Source organism: Trichosurus vulpecula, chromosome 1 (genome assembly GCF_011100635.1).
Source record: "Trichosurus vulpecula isolate mTriVul1 chromosome 1, mTriVul1.pri, whole genome shotgun sequence".
Taxonomy (NCBI): domain Eukaryota; kingdom Metazoa; phylum Chordata; class Mammalia; order Diprotodontia; family Phalangeridae; genus Trichosurus; species Trichosurus vulpecula.
The window spans coordinates 555,811,305-555,825,720 of NC_050573.1; the positions used below are offsets into that span (position 1 = coordinate 555,811,305).

The window sequence follows — 14,416 nt, forward strand, 5'->3', positions numbered from 1 at the left end:
ACTGGGATGTAATATAAACATACAGACACATTTTCATCATTCGTTGTCCTCTGATGCATTTAGGTAACCCCTATATAACTCATAGTCTTAATGAATTGTCTGAGTGCATTAAGAGATTTGCCCAGCATCACATTGCCAGTATATGTCAGAAGCAAGACTCGGACCCGTTCTCCTGAATCCAAGGTCTTCTACCTACCATGTTTTCCATGCCCGTCTTTCTCCTATTGAAATTCCAAACTACTGAAAGTTTTTACAGTTGTCTCGTACATTGTATGAAGGAGTCTTACTGCTCTTCCATGATAACTTGTAGCTCGTTGTCAAGGCTGTGGCCTTACACAGACCTAGGTCGATGTTGGAGACTTTCTCATACAAACTTCTATTGCTCATGCTCCGTCTGGGGTTTGGGGGACTTTGGTTTGGAAAAGGGACCTCAGTTTCCATGCCAGTGCTTGGGATAACAAGACATCTACCACATCTAACACTTACTCCTGGTGGGACCTGGGGTTACTTCACAGGGTTTCATTTTCCTTATCTACAAAATGAGGTTGAACTAGATTGTCTCTGAGATCCCTTCTGGCTTTAGATAAACGCTTCTAGGTAGGACATGCTTCATCTGGCCCATGCTACAGTTGGGTCACTATTCTGGAAGTGGAAATGGAAGAGGATTTGGTGCTTCAGAAGTGGTTAACCTTAAGCTTGAATAACACACATATAGAGAACTCTGTTAGTTAAGAAAAAACATTCCCGTCTTTTCCTGGTGCCAGTAGTAAGTAACCCAGGTATAATTTCTGCCTCCACAGCATCTCCTGTATCCAACCCCCCTCTCTCCACATATATAATCATTGCCCTAGTTTGGACCCTCATTAGTTTTCACTTGGATTCTTGCAATAGCCTCTTAATTTTGTCTCCTTACCTCTAAACTCTCCCCACTCCAACATAGCCTCGACCTCAATGGTGCTGGTCAAGTAGAAATGAGGGCCCCCAAACCAGGATCCTGGCTGACCACATATAACTTAGAAAACCACAAATTAACATTATCTATGCTTTACTAAAGTGAGGCAGCTAGGAGGAACAGTGGACAGAGTGCTGGGCCTAGAGTTAGGAAGTTATGAATTCATCTTTCTGAGTTCAAATCTGGCCTCAGACACTTAATAGCTGTGTAACCCTGGGCAAGTCACTTCACCGTTTGCCTCAGTTTCCTGGAGCTGGAGAAGAAATGGCAAACCATTCTAGTATCTTTTCCAAGAAAACCCCAAATGGGGTCGGATGTGACTAAAAAACAACATTCTAATCTACTTTTTGCATTTTAATCAGGTCCCAGCTGTACTAGGGAGTCTTTGATGCCTCTGCTCAATATAACTATCAAAGGGGATTTTCTACTTTTAGGTCTGATTGCATCACTACCCTCCCTTGTCAATAAACTCCAAGCCTCTATTTCCTCTGGGATCAAATAGAAATTCCTCTGGCTTTTGACGCTTATCGTAATCTATCCCCAAATTACCTTTCTGGCCTTATGTGTTGTCCTATTCTTTTCACTCTATGGAACGGACCAGCCAGACTGCCTTTCTTGCTATTTCTTACCTATAACACCCTATTTTCTATCTCCATGCCCTTGCGCTACTTGACTCCCATGCCTAAATTGCAATCCTTCCTCCCTTTCACCTCTTCAAATCAATTGTTTTCTTCAAAACTCAAGGACTACCTTTTCCAGGAGGCCTTTCCTGACCTTCCTAGCTGCTAAGTGCCCTCCTGCCAAGGAAAATACCTTGTATTTATTTTGTATATGTTTATGTAACATCAGTCTGAAAAGCCCCTCTAGCAATGATTCTGGGTGTTATTTTACTGCATCTTTAATAGAAAGGAAATAAAAATATTGGGGACAGTTTCAGTCACTTGAAGTGAGTTAAATCTCCTGTCTCAGAGATTGTGTGAGGTATATAGGAAAAGTCAATTTGTCAAGTCAGCAAGCATTTATTTAGTACCTACTGTATGTTAGGGACTGTGCCAAGTGCCATGAATGAAGAATGAACTAAAGAATTAATAGGTATTTATTAAGCACTTACTATGTTCCAGGTAGTATGTTAAGTGCTGGTGATAAAAATACAGATAGTCCTGGCCCTCAAGGGCTTTATAATCTAGTATGAGAAAACAATATTAAAATAGGAGTAGGGGTAAGGGATGGGTATTATGGTCAAGGATGTCAGTAACAGAGAATGGAGTCATAAAGCAATTGTTTGAAATGTTCTAAGGTGGTCGTGTAGATAAGACTACTGGTCCCAGAGCTAAATGTGGGAAATGGTGGGAAGTGGGGAAGGGAAGGGCACACGATTCACAGTGAGGCACGATTATGTGTGGAGAACAGTAGCGGCATGGTGGGTCTGGGCTGGGTTATGATAAATGCTCACCCATCAGAAGCCATAGGCCCAGAGTTAAAGTACTTCAGGGCCAGCTCAGGAAATGGAAGCCAGAGTATAAGAGAGATTGAGTCAATACCATCTTTGACAATGAAGCTCATCCTATGGAAAAGATGTCCTGAAAAGAATTGCTGACAGACTTTGCCATCATGAAAGCTGAATGGTGGAACTATGGTGTTAGCATCTGTGGAGAAGTTAGCAGTTGTGCTGGATTAGAGGTGACTGGCTGTGATTTTAGTCTACGTGTTTGTGAGATTTAAATCTTTATGTTTGTTACACTGTTAATAGATGGTATAGACAATAACACTGATGTTTATCTAAACCTGCAACACAGAAGTTTGGTATTGAGAGGTGAACAAAATCTTATGGGAAAAACAGGGTTCCCCAGTTTATTTATAAACTGATGTTAAGGCTCAGAGTTATTTCATTAAGACAGCTATGCATTTCTATTAACCTATGAGAAAACAGATTATCTTAGAACCTGGGTATAAAATAATGAAATGAGCCAGTAGCAGTTGGAGAGGAGTGAAGACTGGTGTTAGTTTGGACTGAAGAAACTTGTGGATGGATAATCTAGAAAAGACAAGGCTTGTGTGGAACCATGATGGTTGCTTCTAATTAGGTTCCCCCTAAAAGGTCTTCAAGTAAGGGCTGTCTGACCCCTTGTAGGTGATGTTTCAGTAATTCTTGTAGAGCTCAAGATTTTTCCACTCTGACTGTGACTACTGAAAGGAAGCTCAGCATGTGGAGTAAACACCATTCCTCCCTCTTGCAAAGTGAGTGTTTACCCTGTTTTTTCCAACACGGAACACAGGCAAAGCTCTTTAAGTTTTGGAGCTAGTAGGAAATTAGTTAGCAGGATGGTACAGCTAAAGGTTTTCCTCCAAGCAAAATAAGAAAAGCTGGTATTAGATTAAGTAGCGAAATTTAGTCACAGCGAACAGGTGTGGTCTTACCTGACTCTATCTTCGCTTGGTGACACCTGCAGAGCTTTCTAAACCCAGACAGTAAACATAACAAGGCCACAACGCTTTCTCTAGGATTTAGCACCCCACATTTAAAGGGCCACCTATTTAAAGCTGGAAAAAATAAAGGCACCTCCCCTGATTTTACAGAGGAGGACACTGAGGCCCAGAGGTTAGGTGACTTGCCCAAAGTCACATAAGTTGTGTCAGAAAAGGGATTTAAACACCCCATACCCACTGCTCTATTGTACCATGCTATCTACTAATGAACAGTGTAAATAATGAACTTTACATGGCATCCTTTGTGGACTGTCCAAAAACTGTTCATCATCTTGCCAGATAGAGTAAAACAGAGGCCAAAGTGAAACGGAGGAGCAGAGTAGGATGGGATTAAATACATCTTTCTGCCAACATTCCAAAGATGAATGCACAGTAGAAATGATTTTTGGATTGTGTACAATGCTGCTTCCTTTGCACTGTGTAGGTAATGGAGATTAAGATAAACTGTTCATATCCATAGGTTTTCTGTTATCTTTTTGGTTTAATTTCCTGTTATCTCTATGAGCCTATTTTATTGTTACTTGAGTTAGATGGTGCAGAAATAAATATGCCCTAATACTTTAAAAAGCAAAATGAGTATACTATGTTCTGATGTTATGTAAATCATTGTGAATATTTTCCCAGTAAGCAGTGCATATATTGGGAGATTACAGGTACTTAATTTAAAAAAAAATACTGAATTAAAAAACAAACCAAAGTCAAGGATTTTTTAAAAAAAGCAAACTTATGTTGAGATGGAAAGGGTAATAAAATAGTTTGAGATCTAGAAACGAGTATTTTTGTCACTCCCAATGATTTTTACTTTGTCCATAAACCTCTTTAAGCACACTTGACTTATTAGCTACACTCATATTGATTTTTTTCTTACCTTTGAGAAAATGCCTAACTGATTTTTGACACTTTTTATTTTTATAGTTTAATATCATCTGGAGACTAGTTTACTGAAGTTGACAAATGAAAAACTGAGAATTACTTATCAAAAGAGTTACAGCGAGTTTATTATGCCATACAGAAACACTAGGCAAGGATTAGAAAGGAACATTCTAGAACTCTGTCCAGGGGCTCCTGCTGACTTGACTGGTGGTTGTTTTAGTCTCTAGGACCGAGTTCTAATGGTACCATCTCCATCCTCAAATTGACTCTTTCAGTTCTGGAACTATAATAAACACAACTCCCATGATTCCTGAGAAGGGTATGTCAATTTCCCCCAATATGGCACCATTCACTATCTCTATAACTTTCCAAACTAAAATGGGCCTCCCTGGCCACCACTCCCTGTATGTACTGTCCCTCCCCATTATAATGCAATATGAGAATGCCCTTCTTGAAGGCAAGGACTGTCTTTGCTTTTGTATTTGTATCCCATGTGATGCTTGGCACACAGTAAGTGTTTAATAAATGTCTTCCCATTCATTCCTTTAAACTGGAAGCAATGTACAAAAAGTGGCAGAAGAGGCTAGCAAAGCTGAAGTTAATACTACCAAATCCATTTCCTTTTAACATGAAGCTTCTTAGTTCTGGTGGGATAAGTATTATGAAGTCACTTACCTTAAAGGTCATTCTTTGAATGCACAGGATGAGGTGGCAGCTTCAACTCTGATAAATTTGCTAGCTTGTTGACACATCTGTTTAATAGGATGGACACAACACCCAGAAGGTGCTCAAACAGCTGAGCCAGGCAGGGGGAAACAAGCGGCAAAGGTAGAACAGGAAGGTCAATGAAGACAGAGCAAGTGTCACATGCTCAGTGGAAGGAATATAAATTCATATTGGAATCATCAATTTAAAAACATTAGGTTGTAAAAAGCAGGAGGGAAAGGAGATGAACTGATCTGGCAAGACAATGTACACTTCAAAATAAAAAATGCACACTTCAAAATAAAAAACTGATTAGAGAGCCAAAATTAACCTCTACATTTGAATTTTCCTAAAGACAGGAGAGCTTTTTTCCTAAAATATTTATCAACTTTGAAACTGTGTATCTATGCCTTTTTCTCTTTATAATTTAATTCTTTGAAATCTCAGCTACTCAGGATAATTTCTAGTCAAAATTGTAGTATCCTTTATACTACATGCATATCAGATTCAGTTTCTCAAAGTAAGTATGATAGCCCACAAACTCTGAAAGATGGTCAGCTGAGTATACGCTGAGGGGAAAAAAATTACCCATTACATGCACAAGAAAGTTGGTCATGCAGCTTTATTTACCATTTTATACTTTCTTGGTATTGGGATGGATTTCCTTTCAAATAAATTCATTACATGCTTAGATAGCTACGTACAGATTGTAGTGAATTCTATGAAGACCTTGCATGTAGAAAACCCTTCTTACTATACATCAATTTAAGCAAAAGCTTGCACATTAGAATGAGTGCTGGTGTTAAAATTCCACCTTTCACTCCTGGTTCATAAGCAGCAGACACATAGCAGCAGTAGCATAAGGAAAACCCACATAGGGCAAAGGACAGTTTTTCCATAGTGTGACCACTTTTAGAGGAAAGACTCTAGCAAGGCCACACTTTTTTAAAATCAAGCTCACAAATTAAGTTTGAGATAGGAAGGAGAAGGGAAAGTCCATAGGGATTAAATCAAAGTCTCAGTTTTGTTGTGCAGATAGACTTTGTGTATATAGGCACACACACTAGGCTAAATAAAATAATTTAAAAGGCAGTTAGAAAATTTCATATTGCTCTGTCATCAAAAAAAGTTTGAAACTGTTTCACTGTCCCTGTTCCCAATTGTTCTGGACAGAGGCAAAGGTGCAGATCCTTTCTTTTCACATTTGCAGAAATGATTTTTTAGTGCACTGTAACACAACAGCAAAAAAGGAACTGTTTCTTAAGACAATTTGATCAAATGTTGTCTGATCAGAACCATAGACTATTCCTAGAGAGGTGCCAACCAGTCTGTGTTACATATCATGGATCGTCTATTGCCATTTTTGTTCACTTGGGTCAAAATCTCACAACAAAACCAAGTTTCCTCCTTAACACTGTTCCCTTTAGAAACATACACAGTCATACATACATACCCAACTCCACGTACACTCTGTCCACACATACACACACACATAGAAGGTGAATGAAAATTTTTCATTATTTCTGGGAGGCAAGACAGTGTTATGTTGTACAAATGATCTGGCTACCACAGGAAATGAAGGCATTAGGTGTAAAAATTAGAAGTGTGCTCAGTAAGCCAAAAAAAAAAATGTAAATAAACAGCAGGCTATCACTAAGCACTTCAAGTGTCTTAGCACCAGCTCTCAGCACCAAGGGAACTCCCCCCTATTAAATACTAAGTTTGTGATGTATAAAACTTAGTGATGCTTATCCACCTAAAATGCGTAAAGAGACTTATAGGCTTGAATACACTTGTCCTCTAAGATTCTACCAACTGGACCGAGCCTCTATTCATTCCCCTTTGCTCTGAAAACAGTGTCCCAGCAACAGTGCAAGCTAGGGTATGCTGAAAGCGCAGTTAATGTAATGGAAAGAGGGCACTTGATATCATAGGGGAGAGGAATAAACAGGTTCCCAAAAACAGTCTGAGTGAAGGTACAGTGTATCAAAAAACATGTGATGCTCACTCTCACGAAAGTAAGCCACAGATAAAGATTGTTCTGACATAGAGACAGCTTAAAAAAAAAAAGCAGTCACCTTAAAAATTCAGAACCATGACATTATGGGGCGGGAGGTGGGCGGGGGAAGGTTGCATTTCAGCATCGAAACAAAGCTATTACTTTCTGGCATAATGTACCCTCTTCATTTAGTCTTCATATATAAATCCCTCCTTTTCAACTCAAGAATAGACCGAGGAGGTGTTAACTGCTGAAGATAGGTTTTTGTATTCTGTCTACATGAAATATTACACACAGTAAGAATGAGATTTCTGTCCAGATGGGGAGTTTTGCTGTAATGTAATTTTACCCTCTAAAATCTATGAGCTACAAATCGGTTTGCTTGCAGGAAAACCGAAACAAAAAACCCCCTCATATTTAAGTCTAAATTATTACCATTTTCCTAAATAAGAACAGGGCTATGAATGTGGAAGTTTATATTACTGTCATATAAAATTCAATCATGGTTTGAAAAATATTCATAGAAAAAGTTATTGTGATTTGTTTCACTAAATGAGGATGGAACAGAGTACATGTCGCAGCCAGTGAGATGCCATGGCCAAACGCTCCCAAGAAGTGTTGATACGTAATAACAAAACATTTCTCATCTGGCTAATTAAGTGCTATCCCTCCCCACCATTCATTCCTGAATCAATTCACATGAATTCAGTCTTCCACCAGAGATGACATTTTTATACTGTTGTTGAAATGTAAAATCTATTAAGGAAACTCTCAAAGCGAGGCAGCTTGGTTTTTGACCAAATACCCAGTTAGAATGTATAATGAAATACTCAACTTCACATGCCTGAGAAAATGGTATGGTAATGAGAAAAGGAAAGCATGGAGAATGAATTCTCCCATCTAATACAAGTCTTTAATAGTGACTCAAAATGTAAAGCCGCCAGAAACTTCCCATTCCCCCAAAAACATACCACAAAACCAGGTTTCCTCCCCATTTTCCAATGATGTGAAGTCTTTTCTCCGTCCAGTAACTCTTTAACATTACAGTTCATTTTGCTGCATGAGAATTACAACTTTCTATGAAGCAAATCCACCTACATGCTTAACTGGCTGGTTGGCTGGTTGTTGGCCTTCATTCTCAAGGAAGATCAAAATGACGTTACTCTTAGTCAAGTTACAGTGTGTCTGCCTGTGGCTGATCAGACCAAGGCATAACTCAGCCTAAAAGGAATATCCTTTATTTTTTAACCTTATACACTTTAGTCCATTTAAGAGTCCTTCGAACAGCATTTACTATAGATCTCTTCACCTACTTCTTTTCAAATCTGAGGTAACAATGACCACATTCAGCCAAGCTGCTTAAACACCACAGTAAAATAAAGCTAAAGGGGAACAGAATTTAAGGCATTTTTTTTATTTCGGCCAAGGAATGATGCATGCTACAAATTAACCTTTACTTTCCCCACTTGGTTTTCTGAGAACACCAAATTTTTTCTTTCAATTTTTGTTTTACATGGCACTTGGTTAATGGAGGGAGGGAGAACCGTCTCCCTTAATTTACTCCAGATTTTCAAGCATTTTCTTCAGTGATGATGCTTTCTCCTGCAGCTCAGGTCTGCTGTCAGTCTTCTCCATGGTAGTTAACGACTCGATGAGCAGTCCTCTGCATTCAGGTGTCAGACTTTCCCACTGTTTAGACTCTGCAAACAAAACATGTGAAAGAGAAAAAATAAAAAGATTAGAGTCTAGTTTATTAAAAAGATAAGAATTAGAAATGTGGGGGAAAAGTTGTGAGTTGAAAAAATACAACCCTTTGGCAAGAGCAACTAAGTAAATGTATCTGGATAGACCAATGACCAAGTTCTATCAGACATAACTGACATATTATAAGCCCATTAGGGGAGTGTTAGTCCTGTTAGTCACACTAAAGAATGTGAGGTGTTTAAACCACAAAGTTTGAAAAGTTTAAGTGGAAAAGAATAGGGCACAGTCCGCTAGTATATATACAACTCTACTGTAAAAGGACATACCATATCTTTGTGAGAGAGACATAAAAATAACAACGTTACTTCCTATGCATTAAATTCCTATACAAAATTATTCCATGTGCTGTTCTAGAACTATGAACATCCACTATTTTAAAGAAGCCTTCTTTAAATTGTAATTACTAATTAGAATTAGTATAAAAACAGACTTTTGCCTTTTTTAAATGCAGAGGAAAAAAAAATCAAATCTATATCCATATATAAACACCAATCGGTTCTATAAATTAGGTTCGAATTGGGCAAATTCTCCAGTAACAACAACTAACATTTACATAATTATTTAAGGTTTGTAAAATCAAAGTTTTCTTTAAGTGTTGCTATAAATAAACTGAGTAATATTGTAACAAAAAACAGAAAAACAAGCAACAGATACCCAGGACCTTACTTATGAAAGTGAGATATAAAGGAAGCTATCCCACTTCATAGATAATGTGTGTGTGTGCGCGCACACGCATGTGGGGGAGGGTGCTTGGGGGTGGACCTTGAATAAAACTTTGGCAGTTCTCCTTTTATTACTACCAAAAGAAGTTGCTTAGATCATCTTCTGAGATTCTAAAACACCAACTTAAACATGCATTAAACAGATAAAAACTTGTAAAGAACAAGCTTTACATTAGATTCACAGATTTATTTCTATTTAATCTATCAATCTACTGCTCTGGTTAACCTAAACACTGAGTTCTCTAGGCTGCTGACAGTCACTAATACTGTAAAAAATGGAAATCAAGTTATCATACAGAAAAAGTAACTTCTGTAATCTTTAAACACTATCTGAAAAAAACAAACCACAACATTTCTCGAAAGAATTGCAACCAAAGAAGTATAAAAGTCACATGGAAAAGTTATTTGATAACAAAACTGTACTGATAATTAAAGGTTAGAAATTGGCATTACACAAATCTTTGCTTACACACCGCAAATTACTTATGGACATTTTTCTAAATCACAAGGTTTCCCATCCAGATGTATAGTTACAGAAGCAGGACACAAAGACTGGCTTGGACCAGAATTTAGGAAAGTTAGGAAAATTCTCGATCGTCAGGTGAAATACTCACCTTCAAGTTTTTGAAGTACCAACTCTAACACAGACAAAGCTTCTGTTCTTATAGAAGTGTAGCTTTTATTTTCTAAGAAGGAAATGATGTTTAAAATTATTATCTTTTGTATTCACCTAACAGAATGCCTCCTCCAATACAAAACAATGTTCTAAGCTCCCATAGCAAAATGAACCGAATAGTGCTTTGCAACATACAAATTCACGTTTTCCAAAACACTCAAGTAAGGAGACAGAAATGCTAACGAGAAATTCTACTATTTAGGAGACAGAGGTCCTGCTACGATTAAAAAATTTTGAGATGGGAAAAGGACCTTAAAGATCATCTAGTCCAACTCCTTTATTTTCTAAATTAAAAATGCTGACTGTTAGAGGTGATTTGCTTAAAAGAAACCAAATAAATAGTGAGCTAGGGTTTAAGTCCACGTCCTCCAACTCAAAATCTAATACTTTTATCAGTATGCCACATTGCTTCCCACATTCATCACTATATACCTATTAAAAACACCCCTAAGATACTCAGGACAGCTAGGTGGCGCAGTAGATAGAGCACTGGGCCTGGAGTCGGGAAGACTCTTCCTGAGTTCAAATCTGGCCTTAGACACTTAATAGCTATGTGACCTTGGGTAGTCACTTCACTCTGTTTGCCTCACTTTCCCCATCTGTAAAATGAATTGGAGAAGGAAATGGCAAACCACTCCAGTATCTTTGCCAAATAAACCCCAGACGGGGTCACAATGAGCAGGACATGACTAAAAAACAACTGAAAGACACTCTATCAGAACAGTAGGTGTTGAGAATATAGGGGTTATGACCTGTTGAGGGATACACAGAGGACTAAACCATGCAAAAATTTTAGAGGAAAAGCCCGATTCCTTACCTCCCAGTCCTCTCGCCACAAACCATACTTTCAATAAATTTTACCTGGGTCTCTCCATTCCTTACTTGCAAGATGAAGGGGGGTCAAGGGGAATGTGACTAAGGTCCCAATTAGCTCTAAATCTTTTGATTTGGGTTTGTAAGCTGAAGGCATACGAAGCATCCTTTGAATAGCACATTCCTAAAATTTTTCTGGGAATTTAAATCTAATTCACTTGAATTTAAAGACTCAACTTTCTTCTCCTTTTGGATTATTCTATCTCCAATACTCAAGAGATTCATGTTCTCAAGAGATATGTCAGTGGCTTGCTGCAAATTTCATTCAAGAGTCAGATAATCAACTGTTTTTGGCTAAAACCTTTAGCCAATAGATGTATTCTTTTAAAATTTTTAATTTAATTTGGTCTTAAATTAAATTTGGTCAATTTAAGTGAGCTTCTGTTTTGATATCACTTTCACTTTTGAATATATTTTCCCCTCTTCCTTTATCCAGAGCTACCCCTTATTTAAAAAACAAAACAAAAAAAATAGTTCAGCAAAACTAGGCAAGACATTAACCAATCTGAGAGCAAGCTTACCTAAAGAATGTGTGATTGATGAACAAGTTTCAAGCAGTATTTCAGTCAAAGCCTCAGAATCTGCATGCTCCTTTTCTAAAAGCATTAACCTAAAGAAATTAGAATAAAGATGTTCTATTAAGCAATAGAAATTCCAATACATCTTTTTGACTAAAATGTAGTATTTGCATCCATGACTTTAAGTCTTTTTTAGCTGATATCATGACAAAAAGCCAGGATGCTACTGGTTATACATAATCATGCCAGAAGAAAAATAAGAAACATTTGAAGTATAAAGTGAATTACCCCTGAAAATAGGCATTCATTGACTTCAGAACGCCCAGTTGTACTTTCCACGTGCTGAGTTTCAGTCGTTCACACATTAGCTTGCACAACTCCTGACGATAGCAACCTAAGAAAAAGTGCAAATTGAGGCCTTAAACTAAAATGAGTATTTCCTGGAAATTTCCCAGTATCTTCCAGAAAAATTCAGCCAAGTATTATTGTGCCTATTTCTCATATAGTTTCAACATAAATTTATTAATTGTTCCATATGGCCCACCATGAATGTTAACTTTTAAACTAACTTGATCAACCCTTTCCCTTCCTAAAAAACCTGTTTCAGTTCAAACTAGATTTTATACACTAGTGACTTAAAGGTTCTTAAGCATTCATCTCTAATTATCAAGCAGTGAAGACAGTACCCATAAGTTCGTATTATTTTAAGATACAATTCTTTTCCTGGGAAAACAAATGTAATTCTTTTGATCACTGTGTCACAATTATGGCACAGAGGAAAAAAAAAAGCCTCCTCTAAAAAATTAGGAAATCCGTGCCTTAGAAAAAAAATCTTAATTCTGGTTGTGGTCACGCCAGATCAAGGGCAAGCAAAGCGAATTGAAAAGCATTAAAAATACTAAGAGAAAAGCAATAGGGTACCATGGAAAACATGCCAAAGTAGTACGTGTGAACCCCAATCAGCCCTCCCTAAACCTGGAAGGGTTTTTTCATTTTTTCTAGAATGTAAACTGGCAGCAAATTTGGCTAGATGGCAAAATGCTTCACCTCCTCCCATGGAGATAACATGCCATTGTTCGTAGGGTCTCCAAAAAAGTCATCAGCATCTAAAAAGGATCATCTCAGTCATCAATTACCAACTGTAGAAATCACATGCCTACTAAGAATTATGTGGTGAAGCTAATAGAATTTCAAGCTGGAAAGATTTTTCTTCTGGATATGTTGCAGCGGCTGAAGATTATATATGGTTTATAGACTCATCTGCATACATCATTCCAATGAAAAAAAGGACATACGTTAATAACATTAGTGGGCTAAACTCTTGTCACAAAGAGGTGGATAAGAATATTCATGGGACAGCAGAATCAAATATTGTATTATTATCTTTGACCATTTCTAAAATCAACCAGACAAGAAAACAACGATTACATGAAAAAGAAATTGTTCACTCTTAGTCAAGAGCTGTCCCCAGAAACACTTTGTTACCAAGTTCCTTCCTCAAACTTTAAAGTCACTGATGTGCTTACACTGGGTCTCCACATTTCTAGGCCAAGCTTTGCCTATGCTCTCAAAGGCACATAGCAGAGATTCCATCTGAAGCTCCTTTTCCTTCTCATTATCATCCTCTTCATTTTTTGATGTCCGGGCACCAACACTTTCAAGAGAATTCTAGGACACATTAAAGAAAAAGAAAGATGAAAAAATTTCATCTTTTGTGGGAAGTCAATGTTGGAGGAGTTATGGAAATATAGGTCTACTAGTGCATTGTTGGTGGAACTGAAAATTAGTACAACTATTCTGGAAAACAATTTGAAATTATTCAAGTAAAGTAATTAAAATGTCCTTGACCCAGAGATTCCATTTCACAGTGGAATATATATACCTCAAGAAGGTTACTGATTAGAAGAAAGTCCCCATAGAGACCAAAATATTTACAGTAGAACTTTTCTGGTAGCAAAAAACTGGAAATAAAGCAGATGTCCAACAACCGGGGAATGTCTGAACATACTGTGATACAAAAATATAATGGGATATTATTGTGCTGTAAGAAATGACCAATATGATGACTTCGGAGAAGCATGGAAAGATCTACATGAACTGATACAGAATGAATTACATGGAAGCAAGAAAACAATGTACAGGGTGTCCCTAAAGTCTGGACACACAAGAAATGTGGAGTTATTGCATTGAGTTCATGGGAATCTTGCAAAGCGCATCAACCTTTGCATCACAAATGATGGAAATCACATCGAAGATGTTACATGTTAATATTCCAATTAAATAAAATGTTGAAAATTTCATTCATTTCATTTCTTGAAAATATGCCTTTTTGCCTCTGTGTCCAGATTCTAGGAATCCCCTGTATGTGACTACAACAATGTGAGTGGGAAGAACCAACCCCACAAAACCCCACAAAATGAACGCTGTGGAATCATAAGGAACAGAGAGAAATCCCTCCCTTCGACTTCTCTGTAGAGGTAACGAGTCCGAGGTTATGGAATATTGCACATATTTCAGACTTTTTTTTGATATATTGTTTGGTTTTACTGATCCTTTGTCGATTTTTCCTTTTAAAAATATCACCACAGGGGATGGCTTTCTGGGACGGGAACAACAAAAGCTATCAATAAAAATTCTTATTAAAAAAGCTTCCTCTTCTGTTGTATGGGTCTAGTGATAATAGCACGAGACCAGGAGCCGGTGATCTTGCTTTAGGTGCTAAACTCATCACCGTGGCAAACCACTGAACGCTTCTGTGCTTAACACCGCTCTATCTTGTACTTAATGGCTCTAACACTGAGAACTTCTAATGGCCTTCACTGCCAAGTGCAGAAATGAAGTCTGAGG

General features: G+C 37.6%; 1 protein-coding gene across 1 annotated transcript in view; it reads left to right on the forward strand.

Annotated features, from left to right (window-relative positions):
• Positions 1–14,185, forward strand: part of ABCC6 (ATP binding cassette subfamily C member 6) — a 76,909-nt gene extending 62,724 nt beyond the window's left edge. Inside the window, exon 32 of the mRNA XM_036741763.1 lies at positions 13,915–14,185. The gene's annotated coding sequence lies outside the window, so the exon portion shown is untranslated. The remainder of the gene's footprint in view (positions 1–13,914) is intronic.
• The last annotated feature ends 231 nt before the right edge of the window (positions 14,186–14,416 follow it).